The sequence below is a fragment of the Scylla paramamosain genome, chromosome 38, assembly GCF_035594125.1.
Source record: "Scylla paramamosain isolate STU-SP2022 chromosome 38, ASM3559412v1, whole genome shotgun sequence".
Lineage (NCBI taxonomy): Eukaryota > Metazoa > Arthropoda > Malacostraca > Decapoda > Portunidae > Scylla > Scylla paramamosain.
In genome coordinates, this window is record NC_087188.1 from 9,023,735 (window position 1) to 9,041,234 (window position 17,500).

Sequence of the window (17,500 nt, forward strand, 5' to 3'; positions counted from 1 at the left end):
TCTTTTTTTCATCATTACATTTCTGATCATAATATTATAAAAAAAGAAGTAGTTTTCTGTTAGAATTAGAAAATCCGTGTTTTCTTTATCTCATCATTGCATATCTCGCTTATTATAAAGAAAAAAAAAAAATGTATTGTATTAAATCTTTTCACTATTCACTCATTTATTCAGCACAAATTAAATTTTTCCTGCCGGACTCAAGTTTCTGTGCTTCATTAAGATACATCGATAATCACATTACTCACATCATTATACATCTTTCTCTTTTTAATCCTAATCACCAGACATTACTCAGATCATTATATCTTTCTCTTTTTTTAATCCCCATCACCAAACGTTACTCCCATCATTATATCCTTTCCCTCTTTTTTAAAATCTTTATCACCAACCTTCCTATGTTTTCCTGATCTGTACTGTTCGTTGTTTTCTTTTTCTTTCGACCTTGAATTATAACACACCGAAGACTCAGTAGTATAATTTTATATACTTTTCACACTACAGTTATCATTACTTTTTCTTTCGTTCGCTTTTGCTATTTCACCTCTCCTTCAGTCTATCAAGCTGTAATTACATGAGTTCCCCTTGAAATTTTCCCATTTCTATGTTCTTTTCCTTCCCTGATGCGTTTTCTTTATGTATTTTTATTTTATCGCCTCGCCTTTTCTCTTTCGCTTGCTTTCTCTAATTTTACGCTTCTTAAAATTCTTTCACCCTAAATCCCAGAGTCTTTGTATTTTCTTTACATTCACGTATTCATTATATGCAGGAAGATGCTCGCCTTTACTTCTTATATATGTCATCATTTTTCATATGCATATTTTCCTTCCCTCCTCTTTTCCCCTTTTCCTCTCCTTCACCTGCTTCAACTTCTATTCTGAATATTTGTTTTCCTAGTATTCCTTGCGCCAACTCACCTTTCCCTCTTCTCTTCCTTGTCCTCCTCTTCCTTCTAGCCTTAGTCCTCCTCCTTCTTCTCCTCCTTACTTCTAATCCTCTTTCCATCCTACTGTTCCTTGAGCCATCCAATCTTTACTTTTTCTCCTTCTCTTCCTCCTCTTCCTCGTTTTCATCCCTTTCCTCCTCCTTATTCTAGATCCGTTTCCTCTCTCTCACTATTCCTTACACCAAACCTTTACCTTTCATTCTCCTCCACACTCTCATTCTCTTCCTTTCGTTCATTCTTCGCAAGCAATGGCCTCACCTGCTCCCTCCCTCCCTTTCTCTTCCCTCTCCCTCCTTGCTTCCCGTGGTTAAGTGCAGCAATGTCTCAGCTCCAGGCGCGGCACTTTATCTCCCCTGAGGCACTGTGCCACGTCCTGTACAAGTAGGGTTGGCACTCATACCTGTCACGCCCAATATTAGCACCTGCGCCACTAAGGTAAGGTAACAGATGTATATTACTGTCTTTCCGCGAGTATTACTGGTGATATTTCCCGCGCGTCTGTAAGCAAGGAAGGGTAATGTTGGCTGGGACCAGAAACCGCGGTAATAGGGAATGTGTAAGCTTGTGCGAGTTGGTGTGTGTTGTGTGTTGGTGTGTGGTGGTGGTGTGCAAGATTTGTTTTGTGTGTGTATGTTGTGTAGTGTTTGTTGGTGTGTTGGTGGTGTGTGAGGTTTGTTTTGTATGTGTATGTTGTGTTGTGTGTGTTGGTGGCGTGCAAGATTTGTTTTATTATGTATGTTGTGTTGATCTTCGTCGAGTGGTCCTCTGTGCTTATTCACTAATCCTGTTTTTTGGTTCTTTCTACTTCTACTACTACTCTTCGTCCACCTTTGACTACTACTGCTCCTGCTACTTCTACTACTACTCTTCCATATACATAATTTTGTACTTTCTAGGCAGACCATTATCTTGGAGGAATTTACTGTGTGTGTGTATGTGTGTGTGTGTGTGTGTGTGTGTGTGTGTGTGTGTGTGTTCCCCTATTTTCTTCCTTCTCTGCTATCTTCTTTTCCTTATAAATTCCCTCTTTTTTTTTCATCTTTCTTTCTCCTTCCTTACACACACACACACATATATATATATATATATATATATATATATATATATATATATATATATATATATATATATATATATATATATATATATATATATATATATATATATATATATATATATATATATATATATATATATATATATATTCGTTTGACACCTCTCTCTCTCTCTCTCTCTCTCTCTCTCTCTCTCTCTCTCTCTCTCTCTTTGTGTGTGTGTGTGTGTGTGTGTGTGTGTGTGCTGAAAACCATAACACCACCACCCAAACTACACAGCAACTGTACTTCACCTGTAGCTTGAGTGTACGCGTGCTAACAACCCTTGGCAGTAATCAGGGCTAGTCAAACAGGATGCACAGGGAGAGAAGAGGGGGAGAGAGGAAGATGTTTGCAGACGTTTAGGTGGGGATCGGTTACTGTGTGGATGTGGACGTGGATGTGGTGGTAGTGGTGGTGGTGGTGGTCGACTCATCCGCTTCATCCACCATTTCGAAGCCCCGTGAATCTGAAGTAGTGGAGGTGGTTGTATCTTACCGCCCACCGACTGCCTTGAATTTGTAAGTGTCTGAATCTCCCGCCCGTGATGGAGAGGCGGGAGAGGCGAGGGAGAGGCAGGGAAAGACTAGGGAGAGGCAGGGGAGAGGCAGGGAGAGACTAGGGAGAGGCGTGGGAGAGGTAGGGAGAGGCGTGCGTGCTTTACTACCTAATGGTTCAGTTGAGAATGTAATGTGAATTATGACAGTGAGCGTGTGAGTGAGATAGCGATGAAATTAAAGTAAGTGTTCTATAGTTTGTTTCCTGTCACGTGATGGTGGACACTAAAAAACTAGAGAAAAATAGTTACCTTTGTCTTCCCCCCTCTTCCCCTTCTTCCTCCATCACCCCTTGGCCTCAATGTGCCTGACTGGATAGGATTCGATGACAGGATAATGGAAGGTTTGGTACACGCTGCAGTTCATTTGATAACCCTACCCTCTCCCTCTCTCCCCTCCCTACACGAGTCAATGCTCTGCTTCGCCGTAAAAAAGTAACTGCCTAAGAAATTCCGAAGACCTAACGGAGAACCGGCCTCAGATTGCCTTTACATACCAAGCTGTAGAACAAAAAAAAAAAAAAAAAAATAATGAAAACAATTGCACAGCTTCATACATTTTCTAGCGAGGAAAAGTTACTTCACACACACACACACACACACACACACACACACACACACACACACACACACACCTGACAGGTACTAATTACACAAACCTTACTCTAATGGTTAGCTCAATATGCAATTAGTGATATCTGACACTAATGAAGAGGCTTGCTGGTCCCTTCCAACTCCCCTTCTCTTCCCTTCTCTTCCCTTCCCTTCCCCTTCCCCTTCCCTCTCTTCCTCCCTATAATGATCTTTCCTCTTCCTTTCATCTTCCTACAATTGTCTCCCCTTTCTCAACAGAACCTCTTTTTCCTTTCCCTTCTTCTCTTCTCCTTTTACATTTCCCTTTTTTCCCTTTACTTTTTCGCCTACAACGTTTTACCTTTTCCTTTCCCTTCTAAAGCTCTATTATCCTTTCACTAAAAACAATTCTTCCCTTCCCTTCCTTCCTATAACTTATTTCTATCCTTCCCTTCTATAAGACTTTCCCCCTTCTCTTCCATTCTTCAACTCGCGTCCCTTCATTCTACCAACCTCCTACCCTTCTCTTTTGCAACGCCCTCAGTTCCTGCATTCTTTACCCTTTCCTTCTCTTCCACATCCCTTCTTTCCTTCTTCCTCAACTTCCCACAGCACGAACACCCTTCCTTTTCTTTTCCACCATACAACACCTACAGATTTCTTTCTTCCTTCGTTCCTTCCCGACCTTCCTTGTACATATTCCTGTCTCTTTCCCTCGTACAGGCCTTCCCCCTTTCTTGATCCTTTCCGTCCCTCTCACCTCAAATTTCCTTGCCTGCATTCCCCAAAATGGCTTCTCCTTTATGCTTTCCTCAGGCAATAATGTGACTTTTAAGGGCTATGTGTGATCTGCAAGCTATTTCACTTCATAAAAATTTTAATAACGCTGGGACGGCAAGGAAAGGACGAGTCTCGATTTTATTTTTTCCTTTTCTGGAAAGGCGTGTGATTTTCAAATAATTTTCCTTCCTTGAGCCTCACAAGAATTCAAGGTAAAAATAAAATATATATATACATGGTTTTGGAATCTGCCCCCATTTTTTTTCCAACTCAATTTCTTTCCACTTCAGTTTCTATGCTTTGAAATCTCCCCCTTTTTTATTTTTTTATGTCAAGTTCTTTTCATCTCATTTTCTACATGATTTGGATTCTGGTCATAGAAAACGGGTTGGTCATAGGTTCATGTAGTACACGAATCGTCATGTCGTAATTTCTAGTCCCAGGTCGTTGTCTGGGGTCATAGGTCGTAGGTTCAGAGATAAGGTCGTGAAATTAGGTCCTGTGTTGTAGTTTCAAATCGGAGGTCACATAATCAGGTCGCAAATTCGGAGATTCAGGTCGTAAGTTCGTAATTCAGGTCGTAAGTTCGTAATTCAGGTCGTAAGTTCATAATTCAGGTCGTAAGTTCGTAATTCAGGTTGTAAGTTCATAATTCAGGTCATAAGTTCGTAATTCAGGTCGTAAGTTCATATATTCAGGTCGTAAGTTCATAATTCAGCTCGTAAGTTCGTAATTCAGGTCGTAAGTTCGTAATTCAGGTTGTAAGTTCATAATTCAGGTCGTAAGTTCGTAATTCAGGTCGTAAGTTCGTAATTCAGGTCGTAAGTTCGTTATTCAGGTCGTAAGTTCATAATTCAGGTCGTAAGTTCGTAATTCAGGTCGTAAGTTCGTAATTCAGGTCGTAAGTTCGTAATTCAGGTCGTAAGTTCCTAATTCAGGTCGTAGGTTCGTAATTCAGGTCGTAAGTTCGTAATTCAGGTCGTAAGTTCGTAATTCAGGTCGTAAGTTCATAAATTCAGATCGTAAGTTCGTAATTCAGGTCGTAAGTTCGTAGATTCCGCTCGTAAGTTCGTTATTCAGGTTGTAAGTTCATAAATTCAGGTCGTAAGTTCCTAATTCAGGTCGTAAGTTCATATATTCAGGTCGTAAGTTCGTAATTCAGGTCGTAAGTTCGTAATTCAGGTCGTAAGTTCGTAATTCAGGTCGTAAGTTCATTATTCAGGTCGTAAGTTCATAATTCAGGTCGTAAGTTCGTAATTCAGGTCGTAAGTTCGTTATTCGGGTCGTAAGTTCGTAATTCAGGTCGTAAGTTCCTAATTCAGGTCGTAAGTTCGTAATTCAGGTCGTAAGTTCCTAATTCAGGTCGTAAGTTCATAATTCAGTTCGTAAGTTCATATATTCAGGTCGTAAGTTCGTAATTCAGGTCGTAAGTTCCTAATTCAGGTCGGTAAGTTCGTAATTCAGGTCGCAAGTTCATAATTCAGGTCGTAGGTTCGTAATTCAGGTCGTAAGTTCGTAATTCGGATCGCAAGTCACAAATTTGAGTCGTACGTTTAGAAATTAAGATCGTAAAAAGCGTGCTGGTCGTAGGAAGCGTGTTGGAATTAGTCTCCTTAAATTGTTTTTTTTTATTTATTTTTTTATTTTTTTAGCCCTAAATGATTAAATAGTTTTTTTTCTCTCTCTCTGAAGTCAATCGCTATTTTCTCTAACTATACGAGTTGGGCCTGCGCTCTAATTAAACAGAGGTACTTCCATAAATAGTAGATGTAATTAGAAAAGCTCTTTTGTAATCGTACTAATTGATATTGTTAATTATTTCCACTGATAATTATTTCTATCTTCGCAATACAGTCTATTCTTTAACGCTTTCCATTATTTCTCTTCTTTGTAACACTTTTCTTTATAACTTCACGAATAAAATAAAATAAAATTATAATTGGTGTAAAATATAGACATAAAATAACAAGGATCAGTTATGTAATTAGAGAAAATTCTTAGAAGATTCCAACACCGTAAAGAAAATAATTAGCTTGAGAGAGAGAGAGAGAGAGAGAGAGAGAGAGAGAGAGAGAGAGAGAGAGAGAGAGAGAGAGAGAGAGAGAGAGAGAGAGATGCAACAAAACAAAATCAACCATAAAATCTTCATCTACACACACACACACACACACACGCACACACACACACACACACACACACACACCGATTGAAACTCCCTGAGCGTTTAACTTAGCTAAATCACCAGCAGTCGATAGGGCAGAGTTTCTCCCAATAATCGGTGACTGCATGGGAGAGAGAGGGAGTGAGAGTGAGAGTGAAGGGGGCAACGGGGTGGCGGTAGCTCTGGTAACACTGGCGAGGCTCAGTTAACGCCGCTCGTGCTTAATTGAGCTAAATATTTTGAACTGATGTGAGTCTTATTGGTGTGTTTTGGTATTTTTTTGTGTTCTTTTGTGGCGGTATTTTTGTTTATTGTTTGTTTGTTTGGTTGGTTTTTGGTTAGTTGGTTGTTGTTGTTGTTGTTGTTGTTGTTGTTGTTATTGTTGTTGTTGTTACCGAAGAACGCAAGAAAAGGCCTATAAATGGTAGTCTCTGTTGTTGTTGTTGTTGTTGTTGTTGTTGTTGTTGCGAAAGAAAACAAGAATATAAGAACGTAAATAAAGGAAGCTGCAAATAATAAAAGACCTGTAGATGTCAGTCAGTGTTGTTGTTGTTATTGTTGTTATTTTTGTTGTTGTTGCTATCTATGCTCCAATACATAATGCCATACCTACTTTCCATAACTGAATTTTTACAGCCCACATATATATACAAGAATTTTTTGCATTTTACCGCCGCTCAAACATTCAAACATTTCACATAACCTGGGGATTTTGCTCTGGTATATTGCAGGTCTTGCTGACACGCATATTGCCATCACTGCTGCTCCTGCCGTCTATAAAACCCATGCATAACCCGTTGAGATTCTATATAAATCCCATACGCTATCAGAGGCGTATATATTTTTCAACCTTTCATATCACGCGAGAAAGTATAAGCCTTTGCAACGGTACGCTTGGAAACCACATAGCCCGAGCTCCCTACGCCTTTCCCCCCTTAAAAATAAGCCACATATTCTCTTTCCCTACCCTTTCCCCTTCTAAAAATAAAGAAAAAGAGGAAGAAAAAAGAAAATATCAATGTCTACATATCACCGCTACACTATCACACTATCACACGTACCTTCGTCCTCACCTCGCATCTATAATGAGACGCTGTACCTGGCAGGCGTAACAAGCTTCACGTAAGGACATCTTGTGGGTAAGTGACGGGCAGACGGGACGTGACGAGTGGGATAAAGTGAACGATCAGGCAAAATTTGGGAAAAAAAGAAATGTAAATAGGAAAAATTAGCGACGGGAGAGTATGGTCACAGAGAACTGGGGGAAAAAGTGATGGGGAAAAAAGATCATGCAGAACAGACGCAAAGTGGTGGCACAGAGTACGGACATGCAAAATAGGGAAAAAAGTAACGGGAAAGAGAGAGAGATCATGCATAATTTGGAAAGGAGTTACGGGAGAAGCAAAGTTCATGCAAAAGTATAAAAAAAAAAAAAAAAAAACTGGGAGAGGATACGATTCTGCAAAACTGAGGAAAAAAAGAGATGGGGAAGAAAGTATCAAACAAAATTAGGAAAAGACGTAAAAAAAAAAAATAAAAAAAATCATACATAAATACGAAAAAAAGTGATGAGAGAGGAAAAATCATGCAAAAATAGGAAAAGCAAGGGGCGGAAGTGACGGAGAGGATACGGTCATCCAAAATAAAGGTAGCAAGAGAGTGACGGACATAACATATGGGTGGATTAATTTAGCGTTACTGTCTGTCATCAAGCGGTGTTAAAATACAGGATTAAAAACAAATACATGAGCGGTGTGACGGGCAGGTGTGTGGATGGGTTACATTATTAGTATTTGAGTGAGTGATGGTTATTTGGGGCCATTTCCTCCAGCGTGCTTAAAGAGAGAGAGAGGGAGAGAGAGAGAGAGAGAGAGAGAGAGAGAGAGAGAGAGAGAGAGAGAGAGAGAGAGAGAGAGAGAGAGAGAGAGAGAGAGAGAGAGAGAGAGAGAGAGAGAGAGAGAGAGAGAGAGAGAGACATACACAAGCTCCATTCACTCACACACACAGAAACGACAATGGCAACACTTCCAATGAATAATCAATAAACAGTCGTAAAAAAATAACTGATCTTTGGCCCTTTTCTTTAGGACCAAGAGATTTTTTTTAATAGATCACCACGTTAGCATGAGCAAAGCCACTCAGCCAGTCACTTCTACCAATCACTCGCCTTCCCTCACCTGAACCACCTGTGATCATCCCTCGTGTCTCGCCGTCTACTGCCACTAACATCTATACTACTAGTGAGTGAATCTAACCACTGGCTGTCCTTTGCGTGCTGAGAGGCGCTCGAAGGTACTAGACGGCAGATCCAGAGAGACAGGGAGTTAGGTGCAAAAATGAGATCAAAGCTGTGTTGATGAGCCACTAATGAGGGAGAGGTCGAGGAAGTTCCAGTACTATTGAGTGTTCTTTACGTGTGAGCTTCTAATGAGGTGGATATGTCAGAACACGAGGTTTGTTTTTTACGCTCTCTATCTTTCTGTGTGTGTTTCGTGTTTTCGGAGACTCGTATTTGTTTTCTTACAGTATTAGAAAGAGAAGGAAGTGTTTGTGGCTTCCTCTCACTAGACATGGATGAATTTTACGTTTTCTTTTTCTGTCACGACTTCTTGAGATATCATGTTCCTTTTGTGTTTGCCTTCTGCTTTCCGAGACTCGCAATTGCTTCTTTATAGCAGTGACATTAGAGGGAAAAGGACGTGTTTGTTGCTTTCTTACAGTGCACGTGGGCAGTCATTGCGTTTTCTCCGTATTGATTTCTTGAGATATTACTTTCCTTTCGTGTTTGCCTTCTGCATTCTGAGACGCGTTAATTTTTTTCATCATAATAGTGATATAAAAAGGAAAAGGAAGTGTTTGTGGCTTCCTCTCAGTGCGCTTGGATGCTTTTTGCGTTTTCTTTGTCGTGATTTCTTGAGATAATGTGAGTGTGTTTTGTGTTTGCCTCATATTTCCAAGATGCTTACAATTGTTTCTTTATCGAAGTGACATCAGAAGAAAAAAGAAGTGTTTGTGGCCTTCTCTCAGTGTACATGGGCAGTTTTCTTGCTTTCTTTTTACATCGTGATTTCATTTGGGATATTAAAAGTTTCTCGTGTTTAGATTTTGCCTCCTGAGACTCGAAATCCTTACAGTAGTAGTGCTGGAACGAGAAGCGAGTATTTGTGGCTTTCAGGATGCTCCAAATGTATCTAGTATTCAAAACATCCAAGAATAAAGAATAAAGATTACTTAACATTCCTTATCCCAAACAGAAGAGGCAATAATAACAACAAAAACATGAGGAGTAATACGGTGGAAAGGAATTACTGAGAGGCAGCAGGAAGGGGAACTAATGAGGTGGGAGGAATGATATAACGAGAAGTTTAAATATAAGAAAAAGACAATTGATGGCTCGGGGATGAAGACGGAGAAGAGAGAAAAGTGGTAAGAGGAGAGGCGTGCAGGAGAATAAAGGGGAATAAGATGTATGAATGACTAAAGATATTTTAAAAGAAATGAAACAAGGTGTTAACAGAGAGAGAGAGAGAGAGAGAGAGAGAGAGAGAGAGAGAGAGAGAGAGAGAGAGAGAGAGAGAGAGAGAGAGAGAGAGAGAGAGAGAGAGAGAGAGAGAGAGAGAGAGAGAGAGAGAGAGAGAGAGAGCCGACGGACAGAAACAGACAAAATAAATGACTATTTCAAAAGCAAAACAAACTTAGAAAGGTGAAAAGGAGCGGCATTATGAAAAGAAAATGGAACAAAGAAAATATGAAAAAAGCTGAAAGCAACAGGAAATAACGAAGGCATAACGTGAAAAAGAATATGGGAAAGTATTTTTCTCGCAAACAAAACATTTTCACAATATTCCTGGCATGTAGTGGGAAAGTGAAAATAATAAAGGTTTTGAAACGAAAGAGAAACATTACCTCATTATGACAAAATGAAAAGCAGATTCACCCTTCCCTTTTCTCCCTGCAAAAGAAAAGGAAATCTTTCTGGTATGAACAACAGTGAAAAAAATAATGAGGCTTTAAATCTATTTTTATAAAGTAAGAAAATGTTATACCACAGGTCTCTTTCTAATATGAAAATGTAATAACTGATGGACAAACGCAACCATTCCCACGTCGCAGCGAGGCGGCGCCATTCCAAGCCACTGACATGGGATGAACATAATTTCACAGGAAAACCTTGTGCCATATAATAAAATGCATTTTTAAGGAAAGAAAGGGATTGTTATAATTTTTCCAATAGATATTTCAGTTATATTAAAGTAGTATCTTGTTCATCTTTCAGAATAAAATTTTTTGGTGCCAGTAATGGGAAAAAGTAACTAAATTATTTTTTTCCAAGGAAGTTTTGCAGTATTAAAGAAGGAATCCATACATAGCAATATAAAATCAAAGGGCATACAAAGCTATCCTGACATCACAAACAATGCGGTGCTTAGAGAACAAGACCTATTCATGGAAATATGAACAAGCTCTTCCGTGCGCTATTCTGTTTAAATTTCCGCCAGTCGTTCCTCTGAGCGCTTCTCCTCATTGTGATGTTTGGAAAGCCTTGATGCTGATCGATACTCGTCAATCTTTCTCCTTCAGTGCAAAGAATGGCTTATTGTATTTCAAAAGGCTTCCGGAAACAAATATTTTGACCTTTTTGTAGTAGCGGCAAAAAAGAGAGAGAAAAAAAAATATATAGATAAATAAATGAATACATATATAAAATAAAATACGTAAATAAAAAAAACTATTAAATTATAAGAAAACAAATAAATAAGATGAAATTACCTAAATAAAAAAATAAAACGAATAGATAAAAATGAAAATAAGCAAAAGAAAATAAATAGAAATATAAGTTTTAGGCAAACACACACACAAACACACACACACACACACACACACACACACACACACACACACACCTCTTAGCACAACTGGACTTGCGATTAGACAGAAAAAAAAAAAAACCTTGGCGCTCCCACCCTCTCCCCCCAAAAAATAGGTCCTGTGAACTTAAAGGAGGAAGTTTTGCAGCAGGATAATCTGTCTGCATTCCCGTCAGTCATTTTTGTAAGCGGTGCGCGGCTCTTTGATGGCAGGAGAGCTCTGTCTGGATGCCCGCGAATTTTTTCCCTTTTTCATAAGCGATGGGCTGTTGAGTAAAAATTTATTCACGATTATACGAAGGTAGAAATTTGAGATTAATTATGATGATAAGAACGATGAAGAAGAGGAGGAAGCATCTCGTGACGATGAAGTATACGACGAGGAGGAGCAGGGGGAGGAAGAGGAACGAGAGGGGAGAGAGAGAGAAATGGCCGCACGAGTCTGGAGGAATATGGAATTACGAACGCAGGAATTATTCTTATGGAAGAGGATGCGGTGAGAGGCAAGACAGATAACATCGCAGACAAACACCAGGTCAATATATGATGATAGGAAAAAAAAGATAGGATCGAAGGAAATAGGATGGGGAGGTGGAGGAGGAGTAAAGTGGTGATGGTGGTGGTCGAGGCGGAGGCGGCTGGGCCAGGCTGAGTCGAGACCATCGTCAGTGTCCGCCTGACTTCCGTGGAGGGAAGACGTATCGTTCCTGAGCTCCAAGTGTTGGCGCCCTTCAAACCTCCCTTCCTGGCCCGCACCGCCTCCTGCCATGACCGCACCAGAGTACGTGAAGAACAAGCGGCCGAGTGTGTGGCTCCCGAGACAACTTGCCGTGCTCGTAACGCACTAACTAGCAAACTTGGAACTTCTTTCGACCGCCTCTTGTAAAACTCGCAAAGAACAGTGAGGATAAGAACCACGACATAATACACTCCTCAGAAACTCGTCAATTTAACCCTGAAACTAAACATAGAAACCCGCCGCCCTTAGGCATCAGCAAACGCTTCGCTTCTCTTTTTCCCTCCGTCAGGACGCTGAAGGAGGGAGAGGAGAGCACTGAAGGAAGAAAGAAGGTGTCAGTCAGTGTTAAAGGGTCCAGTATCACCTCCACATCCGCCTCTTTCTGCTACACAGTTCCTCCTTATCCCGTCACCCCTTCACGCCCCAGTCACAAGACAGCAGGACAGGAAGCGGGGTGAGTAAAAAGTTACTTTGCTCTCTCACCGCCGCCAAACTTTCCTGAGTCGCGAGTCACACCAAACATTATTTTCCCTCAAGATTTCTTTGCCCTCATTGAAATTTCATACTTGGACATTCCCTGGCTCCTGTTTTCTTTATTTTTTCTTCGCTATTTTTTTTCTATCGTCACTCAAGTTCACTGTTTTTTTTAATATACCTTAATTTTCGATCCGGTTATAAAATATTCACGTAACGGTTGATTATTGTTTTTTTGTTGTATTTCATAAACTTTTCTTCATTACCTTATAAGTCACCAGGTGTTGGTATTCGAGATTACAGGTGAGAAATGAGGTGGGAACAGACGAGTGGGATTCACGGCAGAACCTAAATATTTAATCCCTTCCGAAGATTAGTTTTTAGAGGAGAGTTGAAGATTTACCCAAAAGTCTTCCTACTAATCCACATTTCGTCCATTAACAAATGCTTAAGTTTACACAACCTCCGCCAAACTTTTATATATAACCTTATTTATTTATTTTTTTTTGAGGAAAAGAATTAGATGTTTGGTTGTTTTCTGTTTCTATCAATCTATCTATTTATCAATCCGTCTATCTATCTATCTATCATTAATTATTTACGTATCTGCATCTATAGCGTATCCATGTACCAGTCTATCTATCTTTATATTTTCGTAGTAAGTGTCTCTGTATCTATCTATCTGTCTGTCTGTATATCAACCAACCAGTCCATCTACATATATTAGTATCTACCAATTCACCTCCATCTCTATATATTAATTAGTCTGCCGTAATACGATTCAAGTACGCTATAAGGCTTCTGAACCTCCTTTGGCGTCAATCGAAGCCACTTTAACCTGCTCTCATTGTTGCCTCGGGGGATGGAGTGGCGCACGAGGCTCTGCTAAGAATTCTGTAGTAACCTGAAGCTTGGAAAAAAAAAATAGCTGCCAATTCAAAACTCTGCGTAAGAAAGTAAACCAGAGAATGTCAGGCTGTGTAAGGCTGCGAAGAATGAATTGTTGGTGGGGTTACGTACAGTTAAATTTCGATTATTATTTAGTTAAAGATTCCTTTCATCATTCCTTCCCTACTGCTTCTTAACTTCTTCTCGACTTAAGAATTAATTTTGTTTTTCACTTCTCATTCTTTTTTTCTTTCGTGCGTTCCTCTTTTGCTGCTTTTGTCTAATAATTCCTCTTGTTATTATGCTTTTCTTTTAATTTCATTCTTTCCTTTCCTCCTCCATTTCGTTTCCTTTTATTTTGATTTAGTCACTAAGGTGTTATGAGTTTCATCGTCCAAGTAATACACAATATAAGAAGAGAAAGAGGCGGAGGCGGAGGCGGAGGAGGAGGAGGAGGAGGAGGAGGAGGAGGAGGAGAGAAGACAGGGATTTGTACAGATTCAATATTTCTTAAGATTCTCCAAAGTCTCTCTCTTTTCTTGGTTGGGTTCTTTGTTTAATTTCTCAGTGCCGTTCCCTTTGTTCTTTCATTATTGTCCTTGTATACTCTGAAATATTTTGCCCTATATTTTTTTCTCACCGGAGCTCTTCAAGGTGGATTTTATTTTTGGCATCTGGAAAACTGGAAAATTTACGTTTTTTATTTAACTTCAAATCAACTTTTTTATTTATTTTTTTATTGGGAAATGATGTTTTTTTTTCCCCTTCCATATTTGACGATTTTCGAATCCTCTTGAAACATTAAAGCACCATGTGACACAATTATTACAACGTCATTCAGTTAATCGGCCAATTTAGAAAAAAAAAACAAAACTATTATCACAGGGACGGATTATCATTATGAGCTTGACTTTTTGTGGATTTAATGGATTTTGAAGCGGCCGATCCTCTCATACCTTGTCACGTCCATGGCATGCTATGTATAATGAAGGAGCCTCACCTGCCCTCCACCGCAATCCCCATACATTATTTACACACGAGGCAGGAAATGAAGTAAACCGCTTATTTCAACGTGTGAAATAATTTCTACACTCTGCCAACTCATAAAAACGGACAGAAATAGAATGGAATCATCGCGGCCTCACAACAGCAGCGGCGGGAGGGTTCACTCGGAGCTTCAAGGGAATGAAAACTGCACTGAATTTACGTGGCTGAGTCTGTATGGCGGTGTGGTGAAGGCAAGCCTCTCCATTAACGACCCTGCTTTCACTGCTACCTCGACAACTGGGGGTCCTTAACGGTGGGGGTCCTTACGGGGGGATTCTAACAGTCCTTACGGTTCTTTCTATATTTACGACGCTTCCCTATTATCGGCGGGACTTTCAATAACACGTGCAGCACCACTGGTAGCGACGGCTGACGGCTCAAAGCTCTGCAGTAATTCTTATACCAGACGAATCCCGGGTTGTAAGTGGTGGGGGCTGTGAGAGCTGCGGTACAGGTGGGTACGTGTGTGTGTGTGTGTGTGTGTGTGTGTGTGTGTGTGAAGAGAAGAGAGAGGTAGGAAGATTGACAAGGTACTGCGTGTGAATGTTAGTGTAGATGAGTTAGGGAGTTATGTCAGGTTTTCCTCCTCCTCCTCCTCCTCCTCCTCCTCCTCCTCCTTCTGCTCCTCCTCCTCCTCCTCCTTTACCTTCTTCTTTTCTTCCTCTTCCTTATCATCAGCCTCCATGATTTCAACTGCACTTCCTATCTCAGCCAGTCTATTCAGTCGTATCAAAGAAAACTTCAAGTCTCACCGCCTATTTGTCTTGCCTTTGTTCACTTATACTAAATCGCCTTCTTTGTTGAAACCGTCCATCCATCATCTATTCGGCACGTTTCATGTCCTGCGCATGTCCACTCTAAGCTGTACATAAATTGATTTCCAAGTACACTGTAATGCACAGGTATGCGGTAAGTATCGGGAAAGAGTGGCACAGATGAGTTTCGACTTTAATTGAAGTTTTAGGGCGCATCAGTCTTCGTCATCATCGTGTACTTACCTGCACCGTAGTGGCGGGCCGTAGCTTCCAATTACGGCGCAGGTGAGGAGCAGGTATGACACTGGCGAAAAGGAAGGTTGGCATCATTAAAAATTACGTTCGGGGAGGCGATAAAAAAACACCAATTTTCAGAATGGTGTAAGTCTTTCCCTCCCCGGCGTTCCTTCCCTCCCCGCAGCCCAGGCCATGATTAATAGCTTAAGTCCGGGTTATCAGGCTGTAATGGAAAACACATATGTCTTCTTTTCACTGCCGCACGTGCCATCTCTTGCCTGCGAGGGTTTAACGCCACTCAACAACAGGGAGAGGCGAGAATGAACGATATCTCAAGGCGGCTCCCTCTCCTGCGGTGATAGTGGAGCCATAATGAAGTGTATAGATTCTTAGCCTGGTTCACGAATCTCACGCCAAACACTGCGCGTCGTCCGTGATCGATATTTCATGCTACAAAAGGTACTTCGAAGCTTTTCTTCTCTCAATGGCGCTATAGTGAAGAGTACAACGTTCTTATCCCAAATTGAAATCTACTTCCACGATACATATTTCAAGCTACAAACGATGCTTAAAATCCTTTCCTTTTTTTTTTTCAGTGGCGCCAGTAAAGTGCATAATATTCTTGTCCCAAACTGAAATAGAAGTATTATACAGCCACGACTGATATTTCTTGTTACAAATGTTAAAAAAAAAAGAAAATTTCCTCTCTTGGTAGCGAATTGATAATGCATCTCTCTTGTCCAAAGCAAGACCTCAAACTCGTGCTGCAATGGACGTGAGGCGTGTTCACAGTTCACATTCTTCCTCCATGTATATTTCAAGTTACATACAACATTTTTTTTTTTTTTTGTGCGTGTGCAAGAAGAGAGAGAGAGAGAGAGAGAGAGAGAGAGAGAGAGAGAGAGAGAGAGAGAGAGAGAGAGAGAGAGAGAGAGAGAGATCATTCCTAGAGCAACAATCAAGCCCACACCCTCCTTGTCCAAACCGAAACTCTCACACCAAACATTGTAATTCCCCGACAGATGCTTCACGGGACATAATCAAGGTGCATAATGGTTCGTAACTTTGAGTACTATTTCACGACGCGAGGGGAATTTAAGTATCACGAAATGTCGTTTTTCATTTGGTTTCGCTTCGTCTCTTTTTTTTTAAGAGTTATACGTAATGTTCAGTGAGAAAATATTCCTACTTTTACGTACTATTTCAGATTATAAGTGGTGTTTAAGTGCGCGTTATGTATCTTTTTTTTGTATCTTTTCTCTAAATGTTCTTTTACAACCAGGGTAAATAAGAGCAAAAATTACCTATAGTCCTGTTTGGAAGCAATCATGAGTGGAATTTCAGTGCATACAACGTGGTTTTCATATTTCTTCGTTGCGTTCATTACGGTTCCAGCCACACGGTTCCTGGCGAGGGGAAATCAAAGGTAGCCAGCGAGCTTCCCCTCAAATCAGTATCACCGCACAAGCGTCCTTCATAATTCACGCCAAGATGGATCTAAAACTTACATCACAAGGGCCAGCTGGAGTTGTGAGAGAAAACGGGACACCGCACCACTATAATAATTCACCCACATTTCTTTCCCCAAGTCGAAATACGAGTCAGGAGCGTATTGGAGGTGTAAAAAGATAATAAGAAAACTCACACTGGCTTAAAATATCGAGGCAATATACAATTTCTACCTGTCGTTCCTAACATTGTGTAGTTCATGGTTTTGCGATTTATCTGTAAATATCCAGAGCCCCGCGTTCCCTCCTAGTTCCTCAGAGAATTGAGCTGCTGTGCCCTAAAATATTGCCGTTACACTTTGAAAGACTTACCTTCCCCTCGGAATAAAATATAAGGACACAGGAACATCAGCAAATAAGGGAAGCTGTAAGAAGCCACCCACCAGACCTACACGTGGCAATCTATGTATAAAACAGGCTTATCTATGTCCATTCCTTCTCATTAAGTTATGTAATCTTTTAAGCCTCTTTCTTAGTAGTTAGTATCATTATCTTCTCAGAATAAAATATAAGAACACGGGAACATTAGAAAATACGGTGAAGTTGTAAGAAGTCCTACACGTGACAGTCTCTGTATAAAACATATCTACTGTCTATATCACCTGTCATTCCTATTCATTAAGTCATCTAATGTTTCAAAGCTCTTTCTTAATGGTTAGCATCCCCACAGAAAATGACGCTCAATTAGGAAATTTACCTACCTAAGAGATATTATTGTTTATCCATAAAGAAGAGAGTTAAATCACCGCAGGAACTTTACTGCCCACAAAACATTACGAAGTACTCATAAACTTACTGTACCTTACTGTATCAACGTGATCATTCCTAACTTCCCATTAAATTAGTAAAAGGGAAAAATAAATAAATAAATAAA

The 17,500-nt window shown here is 40.2% G+C and overlaps 1 protein-coding gene across 1 annotated transcript in view; it reads left to right on the forward strand.

Annotated features, from left to right (window-relative positions):
• The first annotated feature begins 11,297 nt into the window (after nt 1-11,297).
• Nucleotides 11,298-17,500, forward strand: part of LOC135091724 (uncharacterized) — a 170,726-nt gene continuing 164,523 nt past the window's right edge. Inside the window, exon 1 of the mRNA XM_063989633.1 lies at nt 11,298-12,171. The gene's annotated coding sequence lies outside the window, so the exon portion shown is untranslated. The remainder of the gene's footprint in view (nt 12,172-17,500) is intronic.